This window comes from Suricata suricatta, chromosome 9, assembly GCF_006229205.1.
Source record: "Suricata suricatta isolate VVHF042 chromosome 9, meerkat_22Aug2017_6uvM2_HiC, whole genome shotgun sequence".
Lineage (NCBI taxonomy): Eukaryota > Metazoa > Chordata > Mammalia > Carnivora > Herpestidae > Suricata > Suricata suricatta.
This window is the reverse complement of record NC_043708.1, coordinates 119,937,048-119,961,760: the sequence shown is the minus strand read 5'-3', so window position 1 is coordinate 119,961,760 and position 24,713 is coordinate 119,937,048. Positions and strand designations below refer to the sequence as shown.

The 24,713-nt window shown below is 49.7% G+C and overlaps 1 protein-coding gene across 3 annotated transcripts in view; it reads right to left on the bottom strand.

Moving 5' to 3' along the window:
• Window positions 1-18,361, bottom strand: part of APBA2 (amyloid beta precursor protein binding family A member 2) — a 241,508-nt gene extending 223,147 nt beyond the window's left edge. For 2 of the 3 annotated variants that reach the window (XM_029951928.1, XM_029951929.1), the window contains exon 1: window positions 18,274-18,360. The gene's annotated coding sequence lies outside the window, so the exon portion shown is untranslated. Of the gene's footprint in view, window positions 1-18,273 lie in introns of all 3 variants that reach the window. The other variant, XM_029951927.1, reaches the window with a different exon arrangement.
• Between the last annotated feature and the right edge of the window lie 6,352 nt (window positions 18,362-24,713).

The following is a 24,713-nucleotide window of genomic DNA, read 5'->3' as shown; positions in this document are numbered from 1 at the left end:
CATCAACCTGGATGAATCTTGAGGACATTACGCTCAGTGAAATAAGCCATACACAGAAAGACAAATACTATGTGATCTCACACACAGAATCTTAAAAAGCTGAAAAAGAACCAGAGAACAGAATGGTGTTTACTGGGGAGGGGGTGAGGAAATGGGAAGATGGTCATCACACGATACAGACTTCTAGTTATAGGATGAATAAATTCTGGGGACCTCATGTACAGTATGGTGACTATAGTTAATAACACTGTATTATAAACTTGAAATTTGCCAATAAAGTAGATCTTGGGACACCTGGGTGGCTCAGTTGGTTAAGCATCCAACTATGGCTCAGGTCATGATCTCACAATTCGTGAGTTCAAGCCCTGCGTTGGGCTCTGTGCGGATACCTCAGAGCCTGAAGCCTGCTTTCAATTTGTCTCCTTCTCTCTCTGCCTCTCCCCTGCTCACACTCTCTCTTTGTCTCTCAAAATTAAATAAATGTTTTTAAAAAGTTTTTTTTAAAGTAGATTTTAAGTGTTCTCACCACCAAAAACAGGCAACTATATAAGGTGATGGAAGTGTTAATTTGACTGAGGTGATCATTTCAGAGGGCATACCTATATTAAATCACCATGTTATACACTTTATGAAAACACATCACATTGTACAACCCAAATATAGAGAATTTTTATTTATTTTTTTGTACTTTAAAAAAAAGAGTTTTATTGGTTTTTTTTTTTTTTTCAGAGAATCACTTCTCAACTCTATCTATCCAACAAGATTTGTATTCGGTTTCCATTTCAATAGCTTCTCCCCTTACTCTTAATATTTTCTTTTTTTTTAATAGTTTATTTTCAAATTGGTTTCCATATGTTTGCACTCATAGGTCTAACAGGAGAAACCTAACAGAGGACCATGGGGAGAGGAAGGGGGAAAGAGAGATGGGGAGAGTGAGGGACACAAATCATGAAAGACTATTGAATACTGAAAACAAACCATGGACTGAAGGGGGAGGGGGAGGGAGGAGAGGGGGTGATGGTTACATGGAATTTTTATTTATTAATTATACTTTTATAAACCTGGAAAAATGAAGGAAGGCAATCCTGACACCTGCTACAGCATGAATGAACCTTGAGGATATTATGCTGAGTGAATATACCAGTCCCAAAAGGAAAAACACTGTATGATTCCGCTTATATGAGGTTCCTAGTACTGTCAAGTTCGTAGAGACAGAAAGTAGAATGGGGGTCACCAGGGACTGGGGGGAAGAGGAAACAGAGTCTGAAAGGGGCCATTTCAGGTTGGGAGGTTGAAGATGTTCTGGAGGTAGATGGTGGTGATGGGTGCACAGCAGTGTGGATGTATTTAATGGCACTGAACTCTACAATTAAAAATGGTTACAATGGGGAGTACCTGGGTGACTCAGTTGGTTAAGTGTCAACATCAGCTCAGGTCATGATCTCGCGGTTTGTGAGTTCAAGCCCCACATTGCGCTCTGTACTGGCAGAACTTGGAGCCTCCCTCAGATTCTGCATCTCCCCCTCTCTCTCTGCCTCTCCCATGCTCATGCTCTGTCTCTCTCTGTCGCTCAGTAATAAATAAAAACGTTAAAAAAAATTTTAATGGTTAAAATGGTAAATTAGGTTACATATATTTTACTACAACTTAGAAAACTAAAAAAAAATATATAATATCCTGGATATTGGAAGCCAGAAGAGGGGTGATATACATCAGCCACCTCATCAGCTGATGCTCCCAGAAGGCTTCCTCTGCCCACAGAGTAGCCCCAGGCCTGGGGCCACCCAAAGAGATGTCTCTGTCTAAGAAACCATGAAAGCCTTGGTGGAATGTCCCTGGGCAGGAAGCCCACAGGACCAAGACTTACAAGGAGGATGAGGCAGCAGTTACAGAAGAGTCTCCACTGCTATGGGGAGCTCAGAGGACCTTCTCCTCTGTGTCTTTTCTATAGCACAAGCAGTTCACGGCAAGACACCGGGCCAGTGAAAATATGGAAATTCCAGGGGTCCCGCCACACAAGGGGCTCCATCACATGCTCAGGGAGGACCCGAGAGAGGCCAGAGGTGTAATTTGCAAACCTCGTAACAGGTGATTTTTTTTTTTTTTTTTTACTGAAGGCAAAGTTAATTTTTATAAAAAACACTAAGAGTTTTTAACAGACTTTAGAAACAAAAGGGTTTCCCTCTGCATGTGTCAAGAAAGAGATTTTCTTTGTGACACTTCAGCAGGCCTTGTCAGGGTCGGTTCAAAGAGAAAACACAGCTTCAGCATCTGCTTCTCTGAGGTAAGGCAGACTTTACGGCCCAAAGACACTCACGCACTCCAGAGCATTTCAAGGGACAGCTACAGGGAGAGGTAGTGGGCAGTCATGTGAATGACAGTGCAGCAGGGCTTGGAACATGACCTGGTGTCTGCAACAGCAAATGGTTTTGTGCGGAGAATGGCCAGGCCCCCCAGGCTCCCGGGGACCTGCGTTTCCATCCCACCTGGGTGCCTGCCCGCCTCCTCGTCCAGCCACGGTCTCTGGGCATCACGCAAGCCCACACACTGCTGCTCTGCCTTGCTCCTGCTGAGGGCCGACAGCAGCACAGCTCTGCCCTGAACACAAACGTTTCTAGGCAAAATGCAATGAAATAGAAGCCATATGGGTCCTCGAGTTGGACCTGGGGCCCCTCTCTGCTGCCCTCTCCTCCTGGCTGTGGCGGCCCTGCAACCACACACACAGGTGGCCTCAGAGATGAGCCAGGATCTGCCCAGGCCGCCATGGGGCACAGAACTCTGAAGCAGGCTTTGGCTACACGTTTCCCATTAAAAGACAGAAAAATGGGCTATTGTGAGCAGGCATATGAATGCAGTGAAATTCTGTCACAGTCCACTCATTTGAAATAAAACCCACCGATCAGAACACCGTAATTGCAGCCCATTTCCACATTCTGCTCTATGAGGCCGACAATTGGAAGATCAGGTTTAAAACTGAGAATCAAAGAGCTGTTCCTTGGCGATTCCCAGGAAATGAGGTACACACGAACAAATATTAAACCCGTCCCCAGACAAGGCTGCCCCTGACCCCCACCAAGATTCCTAGAAGTTACCTTACAGATTTCCAACTTTTAAGCAAGACATAGTTAGGTACCTAAGTCCTTACACATGGCGAATGAGTTGAGTTACTGGATTTTAACAACACCACCTCTCTAGTTCAGGGGCACCCGACAAAGCTAATCCCACCATCGCAAAGGGCTGCCTGTGCCTTTTTCGTCACTTAGAATTCCAGAACCCATCCCAAACTGCAGGGAAGGACTCAAACAAAAGAGAAATCATGTGTGGCTAACCAGGGAATATGTCCCTCTCAAATAATGGACACCCATCTACCCAGGACCCTCAGATCTGCCATCTCTCTATCTTCCTGTCTCCATATCCCACATCCTGGAGGCTTCCTGCTGTCCTCGGGGGACTTCCTGTACTTACTCCTGGCCATCCCTCTCTCCAGAGCTTCTTGAGCCACAGGCAGAGTGGATTTTCTTGCTAATTTTTCTTCCACTGGGTTGTGACATGGCTGGCCTAGTTTCCCCTCCACCAGCTCTGAAGACAGCGTGGAAAACCATGCAGTCTCCTCCTGCTGTGCACCCTCTTGTGAGCAGAGGAAATGAGCCTGAATGAGGCTGGAAATGGGGTATCTGGGGGCCTGAAAGAGGAATGGCTTCCTGGCAGATAGGATGGTAAAAAACAAAAACACCAGGTCTCGAGGCCACACATCCAGGCGAGCTGCCTCTCCTGGGCCTGGATCTCCCACCCAGGAAGTCTGACCCCCATCTGCCTGCCACCAGAGGAAGGAGTGGGTCATACCACGGCACCCTACAGCTCAGTCCCCTCTAGAGGTTTAATCTGCACAGTGCCCGTCAAACCCCAACATGCCAAGCATCAGCACCATCTCCTAAAGGCACTAGATGGCTGGTTAACCTTGTAAAAGGAAGAAATAATGTCCATTATCCCAAACATGTTATTAACAAGTATTGATGGCTATAATACACTCAACAAATATTCTACATGAAAATGGTGAAAAATAATGCAAAAATTCCATGAGGTACAAAATAAATTAGGAATCCTAGCTTGCAAAAGCAGTTCTCTGCAATTTGTCAGAAAAAAGCACCAAGAACTGGAGAGTGTGGTGCACCAGAACCAAGGTGACCTCATAAACAAGAGGAAGAAATGTTTTTGTTAAATGGCTTGAACAAAGGGATTCAAGTAAGGGGATCCCACATTCAACTCGTCTCCTCCTCTCCCCCACCCATTAATCCCCCGCTCAGGGTGAGCCTGAGTGACCATCACCACAGATTCTAAGGCCTGCCCTGAGGGTCTGAGTAGGAATTTCGTAACCTTAGCAACCCCTTCTTGGCGAAGTTGGGATGGGGTGTTCTTTGGGCAGTCTTGGCCAATGCCCATGCTCCCCTGCTGGGAGTCACCTCACTGGGCTCCCCCAGCCCAACTCCTATTTGCTGGCCCACCATGTGCAAAGGGGAGCTTTGAGAACCCAGGCTAGATCCTACACTCCCCACCCTACCTCACTCCCATCCTGTGCACCCACAGGGCCACTATTGCCTAGGGTGGTCCACCAATTTAAGGGAGGGGCAGATGCCAGGCTAGCACGGAAGCCCACAACATCCCCCATTAGCCTGCCCCTATTTCAGGACAGAGCATGTGGCCTGAAGGGCTGTGAACCCACATGGGTCCCACAAAAGGGCCAACCCCAGTGACATGAAGCAGATGGCCATCCTGAAGGGGCCGGGAGACCCCAGGTGCTTGCAGAGCTGACTAATCAACACTTGCCACAACAAGGAGCCAGTAACAAAAAGGCATAGATCAGGAAGGAAAGGTCAACATTGGCAAATGATCCTCCAATTAGAAAATCCAAGAGGAACAACTAGCCAACCATGGAAGCCAAAGGAGAGATTTAAGCCAGGTGAGCAAAGAGGCCAGCTTTTCAGAAGTCAACAGCTTTCCTGTATACCAGCCACGATCAGCTAGGAAAGGAGGCCAGAGGCGGGGAGAGCCCCACAGACAGCAGCAACAGGAGGTACAAATTGCCCATGAGTAAACACAACAGGAGATGCATCAAATGAACACTAACAAAGCAATGAAACACAAGCGACGGATATAAAAGATCTTCCGAATAAATCAAAATATCTAGATAAGAAAATATAAACATGTCTCTTCTCCCTTAAATAAACCTCTAACGCAATCCCAATTGAAATCCCAATCAGATTTTAGGATGAGTGTGGCTTATTGTAAAGATTGTCTGGTGAAAGAAATGTATGAGAAAGATTAGAAAAACATGGGAAAAGGAGACTAATGAGGAGGCAGTGACCCTTTAAGGGCACAGAGTGTTACAAAAGCCACAGTAACTTAAACAGGAGATGGCAGAATAACACACCAATAAATTATAATGGACAGTCCAGGGGCACCTGGGTGGCTACGTCAGCTAAGCATCCAACTTTAGCATAGGTCATGATCTCACCATTCCTGAGTTCAAATCCCACATTGGGCTCTGTGCTGACAGCTCAGAGCTTAGAGCCTGTTTCAGACTCTGAGTCTCCCTCTCTCTCTGCCCCTCCCCTACTCACACTCTGCCTCTCTCTCTCTCTCAAAAATAAATAAACATTAAAAAAACTTTTTAATGGACAGTCCAGATACACAAGAACGTCCCACGGCCCAGGACATGACAACAACGTCATACATGACAAACATGCACCACAAAACAGGGAGATGGTCTATTAATACTGTAAGAAAACTGTGTGAAAAACTTCCATCTCCAGCTCACACCAAACCTAAACCTAAATTCCAGATGAATACAAGATGTAAATGTCAAAAAATCTGAACTGTCAATATTAAAAGAAAATATACCAATCCAAGAGATATTTGTATACACTTAGGGCAGAGAATTCCTTTCTCTAAGTAAAATACAAAATTCAGGAGCTTTAACTTAGCTTGATAGATCTGACAACATAAAACTTCCACATTTTCCTACCGTCAAAGATGCCTTTAAAATGAAGTTGAAGAATAGAAGACATTGGAGAACAAATAATCTACATTGTATGTAGCAAAAGAGAAATAATGCTCATTATACTGGTATGGAGACCACCTTTTAATCAACAAGGAAAAGATGACCAAGTCAACAGAAAAACAGGCAAGGATGCAAAAAGAAAGTAAAGAGAAGCAATTTAGATACTTTTTAAGCATCTGAAGGAAAGCTTGTTCTCATCCATAACTTTAAGTAAGTGATAAGTTTATACCCAGACAACTGAGTCAAACTACAAAGATCGTCATCATCTATTGGGGAGGACGTGGGGCAACAGCTGTCCAACACAGCCAACACCCTTTGAAACGGTCAGAACTTCTCCGGAGAGCACTTTGGTGAGATCTATTCGCACTGGAAATGCTCAAACCATTCAGCCCCTGTAGCCCTCGCCACAAAGACACCCCCACACATGTGCAAGGATATACATGTGAGACCCCACATTTCAGCAGGACCAGCGTGTGGACAATGGGAATGACCCAAGAGTTCATCAGTAAGGAAACAGTCAAGTATCGTGCAATGTTAGGAAGGATAATGTTACTACGCACAGCTGACAAGAAACAACGTCTAAGACATATTGCTAGGGGGTGGGGGAGATCTAAATACAAATCACATTCATAATATAATCTCAGTTCTTTGAAAAATATTAAAAATAATAAACATATATGTATTTGTGTAAAATTTAAGTAAAACATATCTATAAACAAATTAACAAAAAAAGGAGGAATCTGTACCGAACTTCAACAATTGTTGTCTTTACGGGGGCAGGGGGGAGGGGCTGTCATTTTCTACATTATGTATTTCTGTAAAGTCTGAACCTTTACAATGAATGCATATTAGCTTTATAACCAGAAATAAAAACTAAGTAAAAAATACACACACACACACACACACACACACACACGTGTGTGTGTGTGTGTGTGTGTGTTTTCTGCAAAACCAACACCAAAGGAATCCCAGATCTACAATACATCAGACACCTTCCTCTTCAATGAGGCCAGGGTCCTTCTCATCCTCAAACTCTGCTGCCAGAAAAATGGCTCTTTCCTCCTCTAGAGATACAAGATACTTGTTAGAAGGCACTGTTTTAAAAACAGAGGTGTCATACCTATTCATTTTAATTATCAGCTCTTTCGCCATTAGCTAATGACACCACATGCAATCTCTGCATTCCACCAGACAGTATACACCCAAAACAAGTTCAGGGTCATTCCAGTATTACGTCTCACTCTTCCGACGTCTTCCCAGATCTCTAGGAGGGGGTGGAAGGAAGGTTTGCCCCTGGTTCCAGACGATGCTGCCCACCTGGGGAGAGGGGAACTGGGCAGAGGAAGGTGGGCTTCCCCCGCTGCCTCTACTCAGGGTGGGAGAGCACAGCCTTGCAGGCCTTGAGGGGGCAGCTTCTGGCTTTCAAGACCCCCAGTATTTGAGGATGAGACTAATAGACAAGAACTTTAAAATTCATTTCCAGAAGGCTCCCACTGAATGTGCTTCCACACATAGAAAATTATTCATTTTTTCCAAGAATCTGCTTAAAAGTCCAATTTTGGGGAATTGATACAGATTGCCCCATATTAGGTTCTTCAACCAGAGGAAATTTCAAAATTCTTCCTTCCAGCTCAGCAGAACGAATCCACAAGTCCACTGCTTCTGCAAAAGGAGGACAAAGATCCTCCTGGGGCCGCAGAATTTGGCAGATTTTCCTTGGCTTCTCCGGGCAGCCGATGGCTCCAGCACAGGACACCAGGCCAAGTGTCCCACAATGGCAACCCGCCACCTGACTCACATGCACCAGAGCAGTCTCAGGCGGTTCAGGAAGAGAGGGCTTGGCATCACTCCACTTGCCAAATCACTGGACAAATAAGATATTTTTTAAATCATAATGGCTCGTGAGCCCAGGATTTGGGTCCAGCCCATCAGGTCAGCACCCGGTGCCCCCCACACGGTGGGGAGTGGGGGCAATCATGAAAGGAATCTCTTTCTGGAAGAAAACGGTACCACATCTGAGTCATCAGCCCCATGCTGACTGGCCACCTGTGTGTCACTGGGAAGTCTCTGCAACTCTCCACAAGTTACTGGTTTCCTCTCAAAGCACCACAAGCAAATCCTGGGAGACAGGCCATGGGGAGTGGCCATGAGGCACCAGGGGGTGGCTGGAACGCTGTCTGCTGGACTGCTGTTCCCTGGGGTCCCATCCAATGTGGGGGAGCAGAAGGCAGAGATGGGGAGAAGGGAAGGAGAAAAAGGGAGAGACTGCAAGAGGGCAACCCTCTCCCTGTCACACCGTCCGTGGGCAATGAACCTTTCTAGGGGTCAGTCTGAAGCTTTCACATTTGGTCCAGCAATTGTACGGAAATTTATCACCAGGAAAGAAACATGGCTAACTGCAAAAACAGAGAAAAGGAGCTGCAAGAATATTTATAAACAGCATCATTCATAGCAGAAGAACATTCTAAATACAGCTCCGACGTCCAAGCCTGGGGGCCTGGGTCAATGAATGATGTGCGCTGGCTATCACAGCCGGGTGCAGAAGGAAACACGATGGACGGGGAAGGGGATCCTGACACACAGGGAGAATGCAAGTCGGCAGCCACGCGGATGCCCAACTGGACGGGAGGAACCCAGTGTGAACCACAGGGACTGTTGTCCCCTGGCAGGGAGACCTGTGTCTTACAAAGTTTCTTCTGTTTGCTTATCTCTATTTTCTTTCTTCTTTTTTTTAGGTTTATTTATTTTGGCAGGGGGAGGGACAGAGAGAGAGAGAGAAAGAGAGAAAGAGAGACTACCAAGCACGCTCCGCACTCCTAGCGCAAAGCCCCGCACTGGGGGGAGGGGGGCTCAATCCCATGAACCTTGAGATCATGACCTGAGCCGAAATCCAGAGCCAGACGCTTAACCAACTGAGTCCCCAGGCATCCCGATTTATTTCTATTTTTTAACACAATGAATTTGCAGCTATGGGATAACTAAAAATAAACTTTTTAAGATAAAAAGTATTCTCTCTTCCCACTTCTGACTTAACAAAAATAACAGGTTCATACAGTTCAACTTGATGTTGTCATAAAATCCAGGTGCGCCGTAAGACCTGTGGGAACCATTTCATCTGACTGGCTCCAGGACACGTGAGGGGCCCTGACTTGCACGAGGTCCCGGGGGTGGGGGGATGTAGGTACCCTTTCCACCACAAGCCGCCACACACAGCCTCACCTGCCTCCCGTGCGGATCCCACAGTGACGCGCTGCACATATCGTCTCTCTCTTGTGACTCATGCCATCTTGCGAAGGATGTGTCACCTCTGGCTACAAGTGGAGGAGCTGGAAGATGCACCCGCCACTGCCCCAGCTGGGCTTTGGGGAGCAGCCTGAGCCCCATGGAGGCCCTTACAACACTCCACAAACCACAGCCATCCGGCTGGCTGTGCCCATTGACAGGACAGCAGGGATCCTGACCAGGCTTCTCCGTCCCTGGGGGCTCCTCCTTTCCCTTTCTCCTGTGCCTCCTACAAAAATATAGGAAGTGATGCAGAAGATGAAATGACCCAAAACCAGGGGTTTAGCTGCCAGGCAGGCCTGTTCCCCAGTATCCCAGGCCAGCCAGCCCTTCCTATAGGAAAAAGCCCTTCCTCCCACCGACGTGGTGGTGGCCATGAATCCTCAGCACCAGCCCAGCCCACAGAGACGCTCGGCTCCTTCTGCCTCCTCACTGGACCATCAAACGCACACACACATCAGCTTTGGTCCACATTGTCTTCTGAGACCAACGTTACCCCTGAAAAATGGCCTCTGGTCACTAACTGTAAGTAACCCAGGGGCAGATCAGGGGAGGGCAGGGGCGACAGGCAGCTCAGGAAATCGACACTCGGCATGCTTTTCTTTCCCGGCACACATAAGAAGGAACCAGAAGGAAACTGTGAAGTCCAGTCGTCAGACGGAGGGAAGCTGGCCTCTGTGTTCATGAGTTTCCTGGCAGGGCTTGGCTCACCTGGGGGAGGTCCCCAGCACCCAGGCAGACCACATCTGAGACACTGTTATTTTCAAGAACCTAGAAATGCAGGGCATACAAAAAGATCTATTCCAAATTCTAAACTGAACTTTCCCCCCAGTGTTCCTGCAGACGGTAAGGAAAGAGGGCCACCAGGGACAAGGCCAAGAGGATCAGGAGCTGGATGGGGAGCCACAGTGAGGCTCAGACTTCACTTTTTAGAGCAGGGTGATAGAGCAGGGTGAAACCTACAGGAAAACTGAGCAGGGAGCAGAGCTTCTGTCTTCCCCAACATTCCATTTCCCATAATGTAAGATCGCTAATATCCTACATGCATGTTCCACATTTGTTACAGTTAATGACCCAGTATCAATGCGTTACTGCTAACTAAAGCTCACACTTTATTGATATGTCCTCAGTTTTTACCCAATGTCCTTGTTCTGTTCCAGGATCCTAACCAGGACACATGGCAGCTCGTCATCATGCCTCCTTAGGTTCCTCCTGGCTGTGACAGTCTCAGGTTCTGATTCATCAGTGTTAAGGAGTCCCGGGCAGGTATTTTACTGAATGCTCCTCTACTGAAATTTAACTGCTGTTTTCCTCATGATCAGATGGAAGTTATCGGTCTGGGGGAGAAAGACCACAGAGGCAAAGTCCCATTTCCATCACATCCTATCAAAGGGGTACACAGTCAACATGACTCCTCACCACTGGTGTTGACCTCGACCGCCTAGCCATGGCCGTGACTTGGTCAGGTTTCTCCACTGCCAAGTTACGATTCCCTTTCCATCTGTGCTCTCTGGAAGCATATCCCCAGTACAGTCTAGGTTTGGTATACACACCCCCTTATCCCCTCCTCATTTTTATGAGCCACCAACAGAATGACCACCTCATTCAGAAGTGCACCTTCCTCCTTGCTGCCTCTTTGCAGGACCCCTTTTGACCCTTTATTCTCTTTTTTTAATGTTTGTTTATTTTTGAGAGAGAGGGAGAGCACAAGCAAGGGGAGGGATAAGGAGAGAGGGGGACACAGCGGATCTGAAATGGGCTCCTCGTTGTCAGCTGAGAGCCCAATGTGGGGCTCAAACTCACAAACTGTGAGATCATGACCTTAGTCGAAGTCGGATGCTTAACCTACTGAGCCAGGCAGGCGCCCCTAAGCCTTTATTCTAATGTCCATTAATGATGACATCCACCACTCAGCAACAAACTCACCAAACCGAAAGCCCTGAGGAAAGAATCCAGCCTTCACCACAGTTTCCTGTGTGTGTGTGCCAGAACCCATCATGATGCTCTGCACACCACACATGAAAATACTAGCCCCTGAGCCGTGCCAATGTCCCCAGGATGGCCAGGCCACCGGGAGTAGTCCTTGGGCCAACACAGGTAGGGCGTGCTTCTGGCAAGAGTCCAGCTCCATCGCTAACTGTCCAGGGCCAAAACTGCTACAGACCCAAGCCCACCCCCAACTCCTCCCACCCTCCCCTCACAATGGAGCACCCCCATTCTCAGCGAGCTCTCCACGCAGTAGGGAGAGAAACTCGTAGTACGATGCCAGGTGAATGGTAAGTGCCAGGAGGGAAAATAACACCAGGTGAGAGGGGAGCGGGGGAGATGCATTTCAGACAGGGATACCAAGGAGGCCTCCTCACTGAGAACAGGGCTCAGAAGCAGCACCAAGAGAAAAAAGGAAACAGTTAAGAAGCTATGTCTAGTCCAGGAGAAAGGGGACGGGGGCATGAGGAGGTGAAGGAGGTGAGGAGGAGTTAGGTCTGGGCCACCCAACTCTCTCCTCAGCCTCAGAAACAAAGCTTCCACACGCTGGGATGGAGATACAGCTAGAGGGCACGCATCGGGGACTCAGAATCCATGCTTTGCTTCTAGGCTTCTGATCTACACCACCACACACAGAGAACCTGCTCCTAAAATCTCAGTGACCACCCCCCCACATCACCAATGCCAGCAGGAACGAGTGCAGCAGGGCCCCATTGTGCCAGGCTGGCTCCCAATGGGCCCAGGCCCCAGAGACCCCAGCCTCTGCCTGACTGGGAACACCCTTTGGACATCCCTCCCGGCCCTCTGGCCATGTGGAAAAAGCCACCAGGCTGGCCCTGCACCAGGTCAAGGCTGACAGTTCACCAGAGTGAAGCCAGGGACACACAAGGAACCTCCAAGCCTGCATAGTGATGCTGTCATGTGTCACCACTCTGCCTCCTCTGTCATCTCTGGAGAGCAACTGCAGAAAAGACCACTGGAGCATGCTGGTTACATAATGCAGTCTCGGGGACAGAGCCTCCCAGCACAGCAGGGGCACCACCCTTATGGGTGGAGAGGGATGAGAAGGAACTCACAGGCGAAAGGGGCAGGAAAAACAGGCCAGAGAGAGACACAGCAAAGACAGCAGGGACCTTTGGGGACCTCTGTGTGATGGGCAAGGTGGCCTGGAGGGTGCATGGGCACACAATGGGAACTTCCACCTGGATTTCTGGGTGGACCCAGAGCTCACACACACCATTTCTCTCCACTCTGTCTTCTTAAAGCTCTTGGATTTCCTTCATGCCCACCTGAAAGCACACAGCATCTGACACTCAAATACCTGGGTTGTTTATTTGCCTTTCTGCTTTTTAAAGTTCATTTATTTATTTTAAGAGAGAGTGTATGTGCGAGCAGGAAAGGGGCAGGGGGAGAGAGGGAGAGAGAGGGAGAGAGGGGGAGAGAAGGGGTGAGAGGGGGAGAGGGAGAGAGAAAATTCCACGCTGACAGCATGGAGCCCGACACGGGGCTCAATTCCACAGACTGTGGGATCATGACCTGAGCTAAAACCAAGAATCAGACACTTAACCGACTGAGCCATCCAGGTGCCCCAACACCTGGGGTGTTTGTGTCTGGTTTTAGGAACACAGCTGCCTTTACATGCAGGGATTGAAACTCATTTCATCTAGATAACTTTCCCAGGATCAATTACATGCATACAGATCTTAGCATCTACCTGGGTTTATGTGCTCTGATTTCATTTAGTAAATACAGTTGGAATCTAAATATTAATAAGGACTTGTTGGAATAACAAAACTTCATTATCTCACATTAAATGTAATCTTGATTTTGATACTATTGTTCCAGCAGTAAAATAAGCCATGAGTCAGTCAACTGAAAGTTCTCCTTGAAAATCTCAAGATGATGTACCGCTCTTTTTTCCCCCAGCTTTTATGGAAGAGTATGTACTGAAAAGTTTCATATCATAAGTTGGAACTCACCCATGCAAACCACTGCCCAGACCGAGACAGGGCATGCTTCCAGCACCTCCAGAAGCTCTGTCTGGCCCCACCATGCCCTGTCTGATCACCATCTCCCAAGGGCCACCTGACTTCCAGCCCCTCAGATAAAAGTGGTCTGTTTACCTTCCTATCGATGGAAACATGCAGTAACGGACTCTGAGGTCTGGGATTTTTTCACTCAACAGTAGGTGGCAAGGCTCATCCATCCTGTTGCACACACTTATAAAACGTCTACTCTCAGCTTGCTTGATGGCGTTTCCGCATCGGAGTAACCTCGGTGTGCTGGATGAGTCTGCCCCCTATGGCATCTGGATTGTGTGCAGTCTGGCAATGACAGCCACGCTGCACTGGACACGCCCGCAAAAGCCAAAAAACTGAGTGGCTTATAACAACACACATGTGTTGTCTCACAACTATAGAAACTAGAAGGCTGAAAGCAGCTCCACTGGGCTAAAATCAAGGTCTCAGAAGGGCCATGCTCCCTCCAGAGGCTCGAGGCGAGAACTCATTCCTCTCTTCTATTTTCTGGGGGCCATCAGCATTCTTTGACGTGTGGACACATCATTCCAATCTCTGCCTCTGTGGTTACACAGGCTCCTACTCTCCTCAAATATCCCCCTGCCTCTCTCTTAGAAGGACCCCTGTGTCTACATTTAGGACTCACCAAGAAGATCCAGGATTATCTCATCTCAAAATCCTTGATCACATCGGCAAAAGCTTTACCATATAAGTTAATGTTCATGGGTTCCTGGGATTAGGACCTGATTATCTTTCAGGGCCAGCGATCAGCCCAGGGGCATATACACATTTCATGCAGCTTCATTCAGAGGGGGATTGCTGATCAGAGGGATTTTGTATTTTTACCTTTAGTGAGTACTATAAAACAGCCTCCCAAACTAGTAGTACAAATTTATACCCCAATCAACAGTGAGAGTTCCAGTTGCTCCCCAACACCTGCTATTTTCTCTTCTTTTAACTTTAGCCACTCTGGTGGGTATATACTGATATCACATCATGATGGCTAATTTGATGTGTCAAATTGACCAGGCGACAGGGTGCCCAGATATCTGACCAGTGTCTGTGAGGGTGCTGCTGGAAGAGACTGCCATCAGACTCAGTGGACTCCGTACAGTAGATGGTCCTGCCCAACCCCGGTGGGCACCATCCAATCCACTGCGGGACTGAACAAGAAAAGGCAGAGGAAGGTAGAATTCACTCCTTTGTCCTACCTCCCGACATAGCTCGTTTCTTCTCCTGCCCTTGGACTGGGGTTTATATCACCAGCTCTCCTGGTTCTCAGGCTTTCAGATTCAGGCTAAATGACACCACCAGCTTTGCTGGGGCTCCAGCTTCCAGATTGTGCCTCCACAATCACATGACCCCGTTCCTTATAAGAAATATAAGGAACAGACACACATCCCCCAATCCTATTGATTCTGTTTTCTTTGGAGAACCCTGACTAATGCACATGTTTATAATTTATTGTGCATCTCCCTGATGACTAATGGAGTCAAGTATCTTGCCATATGTTTACTGGCTCTTTTTCAGGTGAAGTGTCTTTTATCCCTTTTTTCTACTCAGTTGTCTGCCTTTTTCTTACTAATTATGTAGTGCATTACTTTCAGGTAATCTGTTAGAATATATTCCACAAAGTGCATGTGTCTGGAGAGGAAAAAAATGTTTTTGGTGTCAGGACCTGAGATGTGAGGTCCACCTGTGTCCACATGATCAGCTGACATGAATTCTGGACAATGAATACCCATCATGGACTCCAGGCCTCTGTCAGCTTACACAGTTTCTAGAAGGAATATGTGGGAGAGCCTGGGAACTGGGGTGGGTGAGCCCCAAATTCATGACTTCTGCCTCCGTCTATCTCCTTGAAACCAAAGCTAAATCCACTGCAAGGATGGCCATTAAGAAAGTAAACTCTAGGGCGCCTCGGTGGCTCAGGAAGTGTCTGACTCTTGATTTTGGCTAAGGTCATGATCTTGCAGTTCATGAGTTCAAGCCGTGCATCAGGCTCAGCACTGATGGTGTGGAGCCTGCTTGGGATTCTCTCCCTCTCTATCTGCCCCTCCCCTGTTCTTTCTCTCTCTCAAAATAAATAAATACACTTTTTAAAAAAAGTAAACTCTATTTACCTCTACAAATACATGTGGATTTTACAGGACTCTTCTGGATCAGGAGACAATGATGGCCAATCCCTTAACAAAGACACTCACGGGTTCCCTGCTGAGGATGTCACACATGAGTATGGACAGACTGTCATGTCACCATAATTATTTGATTTCTGCTGTGAAACCTCAGATATTAAATACGCCGTGGGTTGGTTTCTCTATCATTGTAAAGGAAGTAAGTAGCTTTGGGAATCAAAGTGAACTGCAGTGTGGTATCAGGCGCTTGATAAAATCGTCAGGAGCCTGAGCCCCGAGACCCCCTCCCCAGCGCAATGCTCAGAGCTGCACCCCGCTCTTCCCTGCCTCGCACAGCCCCATGGCCCGTGGATAAAGGTCGACACACACAGGTGACGGACGCCATCAAACAAAGCTCTCTCTCAACAGGTCATGATTTCCATATAACCCAACAACCAGCAAGCCGTTTCCAGACACTTTGTTTGACAGTAAGTAAAGGAGAAGACGTCAGCCAGCACCCAAGCCTGGTCTGGCAGGCGGTGACAAGGGCCAAGCCACCAGCCTCGGGGGAGAGAATGGCACTGGCCCCCATGCTGTGCCAAAGCGGAAACCAGGCTGCCGCCCTCCAAAGATGAAAGCAACTGTAACAGAGGTTTTTGGAGCCATCACAACCGAGAGGAAGAACAGCCCCTACAGCCTACTGGAGCCTGAAAAGGGAAGAGAGGGCACAGTTTGCAGGTGCCCTGGAGAGTCAGGACCACTCACAAGGGGCACCCGGAACCCAGCTCCCAGGCCACTGTCTGCCTCAGCACATCTGTCCAGCAGCTGCACCTCCCCCTTCCTTCCTCGTTCCCTCTGCCTTCTGCATGGGGGGTCAGTCTCCCTCCCTACAGAGGGCCAGAAAGCCACCAGGAGCTCCTGCAATGACCACCAGGCCACCCAGGCAGGGCAAAGATGGCCATGTGGCAGGCAGGACGGGCAGGGCGGCCACCATGGCCAGGCTGAGGCAACATCTGCCACTGTGACCTGGGTCCCTCTGGTCTTGCCGTGCTCGCTGACAACTGGAAACTAGGCTCCTGTTTTCACGACTGTCCTTCCAGTAAGTCAGCAGAGCCACAGAGGTTAACTCTATGTGAGCAAATTAATAATGTGATTTATGATCTGTCATGGATTTTGTCGTTTTTGTAGAAGAACAGTGGCAATTTAATCTAGAAAGCCTGTAAATCTCTAAAGGGTAAAATTAAACATCCGCGCCAGCAAGGCTGGGACTTGGCAGCAGCAGTGGCCTCCTCCTACATAGAGGAGCCACATGGCTCTGAGAGGTGCCAGGAAGGGGCCTCGCCCTTCTTCAGCCATGCGTGAGCCCCCACACCACCCTCCCACATGCGTCCCCACGCACCCCTCCCAGCCTTCTCTCGGCGCCCCTCCCGAAACCCCTGCATGGGCCCCTCTCCCATGTTCCAACTGGTTGTGAAGCCTGCTGATGGAAAACACGGTCCTAACGATCTCTCAGCAAAGTGCATTTCATTTTTAATCCCACAGCAAGGATGCCCCACGACCTCCAAGGGCAGCTCAAGGCCTTGGTGGTCAGGACATCCCTTCCCCTGTCTCCAGCTCTGATCGGCACAAACCACATATGCCTGGTGCCAAACACACAGTCCATCCCTCCCCCCACCCCGCCTGCCCTGTGCCCCACGCCAGGCTGGCCCTTCTGTCTGGAGGGTTCTTCTGGCCTGGACACTGGAGAGGCAATCCCACCCACTCTTCCAAGATGAGGTCCACGGCCACTCCCACCCACACTGGCGCTCTCACTCTCCAGTCTGTGCTTTGGACCCAGAGCCAGAATCGGGGGCTCTGATGCCATCCCACATTCTCCAGCACTCCCTCTCTGTTCCTTCTCTCCTGACTTCACCCAGGTCTAGACACGGATCAGGAAAAAGAGAACAGAGCAAGTATTCAGAAAATACCTGTTGAGTGAATGGATGGATGGATGGATGGATGGATGGATGGATGGAGCCCCCAGCAAAGGACTCAAGAGTAACATGGAGGCACCTGTCCCCAATGCCTGCACTGCAGCGGCCCCACTGATCAAGGGGGTGAACGACAGGTGAACCACAGGGCAGGGTGAGGGGTTGCCACTTAAGTGCCAGCACCCCACTGTTTCCATCAGTAGATAAGCCATCCTACAGGACAGATAAAAAGAACAACACACACACAGAGTTAAGGCAGGGTTTCCCCAGCTAGGAGGGGGGAGAATGCTGCCACATCCGGGGGCCCCCTAAGGCAGGTGCCCACATGAAGCCGATGCAAGCCAGGGGTGCCTCTGCCTCTACGGGCATCACATCAAGTCTAGCGGCACCAGCTCACCGCTGATTAAGCACAGACCAGCCTGTGATCAAGAAGAGAACCATTACTTAATGAAATGCAATTAATTTAGAAGCCAAAATCTGTTAAAGCCCAAAGGACAGACACAGGAGTTCTGGGTCTGGAGGGGCTTCTGCTCTCAGAGTTTCCAACCCAAGAAACACCTCAGAGCCGTCCCCTCAAGAATCAAAGGCGGATGGCAAATCCCTCCTGCCACACGTCAGCACGCTCCTCTCCAGCACCCAAAGGGCAGAGAAAGGCCACGAGCAGAATCTTCACAGTACATGCACACAAAGAAAGGCGCATCTGGTAGGGGCTGTGGGACAGGCTGATCCCACCACCGTTCCCTGGAGAAACAGCCATCCACGCCCCCAGCCTGCCTCAGGGGCACGACCTAGCAGTCAGGCCAGGTGGGCAGCGCTGGGCCCCGTGGCCGGGGTCAGTTACCCACCTCAGGCTCAGCTGCCGGCCTTCACTGTTACCAGCCAGCACCAGTTTGGGACCCAAGGTGCTCCTGGTGTCTGAGGCCCATCAGACAGGCTGGGGAGAAACATATACACACACACACTGTGTCTCTCAAACACACTCTCTCTCTCTGTCTCTCTCTCTCTAACCCTGGTGACTGGCACTGATCAAGCGAGCACTTTACTGTAACAAAACGCTCGCCCACATCTTACCTCGCTTCATCTTCATAACTCAGTGTAACTCGGCGGCTGGCGAGGAAGGAAGTGCAGACCTACGTGTGCCCTTTTAAGGAGGACTGAAGTCTGAGCAGTGGCATTCACTGGCTGTTTGGAGGCAGAGCGGGGCTTTCTAGAGCTTCCGATTCCTAACACAGGCCCGCTCCTACTCCACCCCACCCATGACAGCTGTCACCAGCTCTGGATAATATGGACAGATGTTCGAGCACATGGCTCACTTATTGCACCAAAAGACGGAGAAACGTAAACTGTGTTTTATTTGAACAATGTGCACACTTGCTGCCAGAGGGACCTGAGAAATCCATCATCCCTAAATGCATGCGTTCTCTCAGTTAATGGGGCTCCCGTTATTGAAACAATGGATTTTTCCAAGACAAGTGATAATCAAACCAACAGGGAAAAACAATACATTATATATATTTTTTATTAAATTACCGACACATACAATTCAGAGAAATTCATATTTAGAGCTGCCTTGCTGGGGAATCAATTCTAGGAATATACAACCAGATTTTAAATATATATATTTTATGTATATTTAAATGCATATGTATATAAATGCATATATACTACATATAGATATATCCCAACCAAGAATTCTAAATGCAAATATTGTTTTCTCACTATTTACTTATTAGAATTTTCAGAACAAGGGCCTGAGCATTTCAGAGAAAAGTGACTTTGCATCGGTAATTCTTGGGACAGAAAGTGGAAAGAATCCACATTAGCTCCAAGTGCAAAAAGGAAAACATCTTATAGACCCACTAACAGTGTTAGCTGTTTTGCTGGAGGGCAAGCTCCCAGCCCTCTCGCTGTCCCCATGAAGGGCCCCGGGTCATCTGTGACATGCCCATTACCCTCCAACCGCCAACCAGCACTCACGTCTCACTGGTCATGAGCTATCAGAGTCTCAAAGCACATGTTGAAAATTAACCCTTGTGGGTATCACATGAGTGGACATAAACCCTATTCACACCCACTCAGTTTATTTAAAGACTTAGTATAAGAACTAAGTCACAGTGGGATGGGGGGTGGGGAGAGGAGCCTTGCACTCTCCAACTGAGGCCCGAACCCCAGCCCTGGCTGCCTTGAAGGGTGCTCCTGGGCCAGTCACAGCCGTCTGGTCTTTGACCTTCTTGTTGCCAAAGTGAGACAACAGATCTGCCTCTTGAGCTTGGTGGGAAATTATTTAAAACAGACAACACCGAGGAACAGAACTCAACCCGCAGAAGTGCCCACCAATTGTGTGCTTAATTGGGTTGGTTTCTCTACCGAAAACCATCTTCAGATGGACTGCTCCAGTTTTCAAAACCCTACCAGATGAAAACATTTTCTCAGTCAGTAGATGCAGGAAACTCAACCACATGTTATTTTCCTTCTTCATTTTGATCTTTCAGATGCAAAACAACAGATGTAGCACTTAACCTGAGCACAGCACTTTAGAGTTTGCAAAACACCTACGCTACATTCTCTTACAAGGCTGTAGCTGAAACTCCCAAAACCTGACCCTTCAAACTCCCGGGGAAATTGGAAAAACCACAACAGGCCTGCAGCCACACAGGGACCCCAGGAAGCCCTGGGCGTGGTAAAGATATCTCGCATCAGTTCAATCCTGGGGCTCATCTGTGCCCCCAAAATAATCGCAGGCAAGAGGTATAATGTAAGACAGACGTGGAAAAAGACTCCCAAGGTCAGTGACTTGTCCAAGGCCTCAGCAATTAGGAGCAGAGGCGGGTTCTGTGAATCCAGTTTTCAGTTCTCCAAACCCCATCCTCTTTCCCAAATTCATGCTGCCTTCCTCCCTATAAAACCAACGTACCTTCCTGGGCAAGGCCATGGCACAGGCGTGGAGAATCAGGCAGGGGTGGGGAGGAGGCTTCTGGAATGGAAGGCTGGCAAACAGGGGCAGGCAGGGCTGCGGGGAGCCCTGAGAAGCCGGGTCTGACGTAAAGTACAAGACAAGTTTAGAAACATCCAGATGGAGGAAGAAGGGAACCGGGGCACAAGGATGCCTCATTCCCAGCACCTCTATCTCCCAGGTGACTGTGGAGATAACGCAGGGCTGGCTCTGGCAGTGGGAGCAGTCCCACTGCACACCATCCAAACAACCAAGAACCCAAAAAGAAGTTTCTGTGAAGAATCAGAACACCCACTCCCTGGGCTGCCTTGCCTTTCGGTGTTGTCTCCTGGCCTATGTGAAAACATGCCTGCGTTGTATAATTCCACAGCTCTTTCCTGTCTGCCTGAGCACAAGGTTCTGTGCAGTGTTCTAGGAAGGATCCACCAACCGTGAATACAAATGTGACTAATGTGACTACAGCTCAGTTCCAGCCCAGGGTCTTGGGAAAAGGACAAGCAGGAAACCAGGCTGACGGGAAGAAGGCCACTGCTGGAGGTCTCACTCATTCATTCATTCATTCATTCATCTCCCATGTAGCGCTGAGGGTCAACGAGGTGCCTTACACTCTTCTAGCTTCCAGGAATACGGAGGAGAACACAGTCCTTACACTGGAGTGGTAAGAGCTGATAAAACAACAACAGGATGCCTGGGTGGCTCAGTCGGTTAAACCTCCGACTTTGGCTCAGGTCAGATCTCACGTTCGTGGGTTCAAGCCCCACATCAGGCTCTGTGCTGACAGCTAGCTCAGAGCCTGGAGCCTGCTTCCGGTTCTGTGTCTCCTTCTCTCTCTGCCCCTCCCCCTCTCATGCTCTGTCTCTATCAAAAATAAATTAAAAAATATTTAAAAATATTTAAACAACAACAACAACAAAGAATGCCTGGGTGGCTCATTCAGTTAAGTGTCTGACTTCGGCTCAGGTCATGATCTCATTGTTCATGAGTTTGAGACCTGCATTGGGCTCCATGCTCGCTCGCTCTCTCTCTCTCTCTCTCTCTCTCTCTCTCTCTGTCTTTCTCTCTGCCTCTCCCTCACTTGTGTTCTCTCTCTCTCTCTCTCTCTCTCAAAACTAAATAAATAAACTATAAAAAGACAAGTATCTAAATAACAAATCAAATAAATGTTAAGTACTAATACGAAACACACAGCAGGGTTAACATGAAAGGGGGAAGTGATGCTCAGGGAGCCGGCACAGAAACAGAGAACTGAAATAAGTTAGGGAGCAAGCAAGGTGGACATCTGGAGGAGGCCATGCCAAGGAGAAGGAACAGCAGGTGCAAAGGCCCTGAGGCAGGCATGATCTTGGCAAACTTGAGAATCAGGGGATAAGAGGAAAAGAGTCCACATTTAGCTGGGATCATCTAGGATGGACACAAGGGCCCCAGGCCAAGGTGTCAGGCAAGGACAGGGTAGGAACAATCCAGGGCAAGCCTGGGCAGGGATCCTATCTGCCTAGAGGGACCATGGCTGGGAGCAAGGAAAGAAACTTGAGAAAATCAGACCAAGGGACATGAGTGTGGAGTAGGCACTGGGAAGCCACTGAGGGCTTGAGCAAGAACACCAGACCTGGCCTGAGCCCCACCTGCAGGCGAACTTAAAAACCCCAGAGCCAGCCAAGAGATCCTAATGGCACCCCACCAGTATGCAGGGCTCCCAAGCAGACTGGGGAACCATGAGACCCATGGAGAGAGCCTGGCTTTGTGACCTTCAGGTTATTGTCCTCCCTGGGCCCCCTTGTGTGTCCAAGAGAGGACAGGGAGAAAATGAACTGACTTCAGGAAAGGCAAGGGAAGACAGCCCACGCCAGCTGACTCAGCCTGTGCCAGCAGGCTCCTCGGAGACACAAACTGGACCCAACCCAGGTGGTGGGTGGGGGACACAGAGAGGGGGATGGAGCCACAGAATCCTCCCTGTGGGCACACGGTCCAACCACCAAAAGGCACCTGGGCTGCCTTTTGGTGAGCAATCATCAGAAGGGACTTATGTTTAGGGCCTGAGCTGCATGACAGTCAGTGCCTACACCTCCCTGTTCGTCACAGCCACCTGGCAAGGTCAGAAGTATTGGCACCCTGGGCTCTCTCTCCCTCTCTCCATTTCTCCATTTCTCTAAGGCTGAGTTGCAAGGCAGGCGTGCTGGTTTCCGCCACTTGTTCCAGAAGGCCCTTGAGGCCAGCTGCTGATGTGTTCAGGGTCTCTGTGCCCACCTGCCCCTACTCCTCTCCAACTCCCCCGCCAATAAAGGTTTCTCCAAGAATTCCCACGGTGGTGTCACCAGAGACCCTCACCTGTTGAGTCCCCAGATCCAGCTAGCTGAGCCAAGATAGGGAGGAGCCGAGACCTAGGGGGTCCCCGTGTGACTCTCCCCCAATACAAGCTACACAGCCGCCAATCCAAGCAAAGCCCAGCCCGATGCCAACCTCTCAATCCAATGTGTTTTTCCTCTGAGTTCCTCAGTTGTGTCTAGGAAATATCAAGGTGTTTTAGCGTTCCCTCTCAGCTTCAGGGGTGCGACTGGTGTCTTTTACAATTATCTTTTATTTTTATCCAGCATTTCTTAGCTCCGTTGGCAAATTGAATTATTTATGCACCTCCATTTCACAATCCATCCCCACCAATTATTCCTATGAAGCTAATATTTTACATTTTAAAAGGCAGGGGGAGGGAGACAGAATTACTCAGGGGATGATCATGCAAAGCCACACTTGGGTCTTGGGTATCCAAAGAAGCACTGCACCAGGGAAGAGAGACGTTGACCACCACCAGCTTCGCTCTCCTAATAGTGCCTACCCCAACTCACTCACTCACTCTCTCTCTCTCTTTCTCTCTCTCTCTCTCTCTCTCTCATACACACACACACACAACCCATCTGGTTCAGCCTGCATATCTCCCAGGCACAGAAGCCCAGTACTCTCGAGATAGGAAGGCAGGCAGTGGGGGGGAAGGGGCACCTCGGTGCTCCCTAACAAATGACAAGAGGTCTGGAGAGACCCTGGCAGTGCCTCATCACTACTGCCATCACCAGAGGCAAGCCCGGCTCTGGACACCACTCCAAAGGTCTCCCGGCCAGTGCTGGGGGCACCCCCTGGAGAGGCTGCCAGCTCAGGGAGGTGACCTCCAGCAAGCTCCAACTGGTCCACTAACTCCCTGGACACTGATCAGGGTCTCAGCGGCTCCCAGCCAGTGAGGTCCTTCATTCGGGAGATCCTCTCCAGCCCAGACTGCAGATGCAAGCAGCAGAGATGGCCACCCCAGAGTGAGGACACAGGACAGGACATCCTGGCAGCTCTGGACTAAGAAACAGGACAATGTGCCCTGCATGGTGGAGCCCACAGGAGGAGAAGCCCCCACCACCACCGCACCAGAGAGAGGTCTAACCCCCAGGCTCCAGGTTCCCACGGGGTACCTCACATGTTTGCCTCAGGAAAAGTCCCACTTCCTCTCCAGAAGCCTGTAAAACCACTGTTGTTTCATAAAGTGAGGTTGGGGGCGGGGAGGCGGAATCCCAAAAAAGAGGGCAGAGGCTGAAGAGGCCAGGGACCATTCCACCCACAGGAAGAAGCGCTGGGATTTGATTCCCGATTTAGGGTACTTCACCGCTGCATCACCATGTGTGAGTTTGTTTTAACCGCAGATTTGAGCCCGGCCCTTGTCAGGCAGTAAACGAACAGATCTGAAAAGATTAAGTCCTCCTTCTGCAAGTAAATACGAAGTTAAGACTAGCAGGCTCAACCTCAGCCTCCGCGAACTGTGAGGCTCGGGCAGGGCGGCCCCTCCAGGCGCTCTCCGGACCCTTCCTCGGCGCCCGGCCCAGGGCAAGTTCGCCCCCAGCCCCCGGACACCGTGGCCCGCCGCCCGGCCCACGCCGCGCAAAGCTCGGCTGGGGGGTGGGGGGGGGGGCCTCGATGTCCGCCCGGATCGTCGGTGGCCCGATCCCCCAGCAGCAACCTGGCCAGGCTGTGCCCGCCATGGGGCAGGAGCCAACGCGAGTGGCGGGTCGCGCCGCACCCCCAAACCCGCGCCGGCGGCCCAGGGGAACCAGGGGGTGGAATTTTTAATTGAGGAGTTTTTCCCTCTGGGCCTCATTAAAATGGGAAAGGGGAGGGGGGCGAAGATCGGGGCTGGCCTTCCCGGGAGGCAGGGAACCCAGAAGAGACCTCAAACTCGGGACTTGCCCGGCACAGGGACTTGGTGTCAGCTCCAAGCGGGGCCGCGGAACGCACCAGCGGCCCGGCCAGCCCGGCGGGACCAGAGCGGGCAGCCGCCGCCGGCCAGCGCCCCTTGTCCGCGCAGGG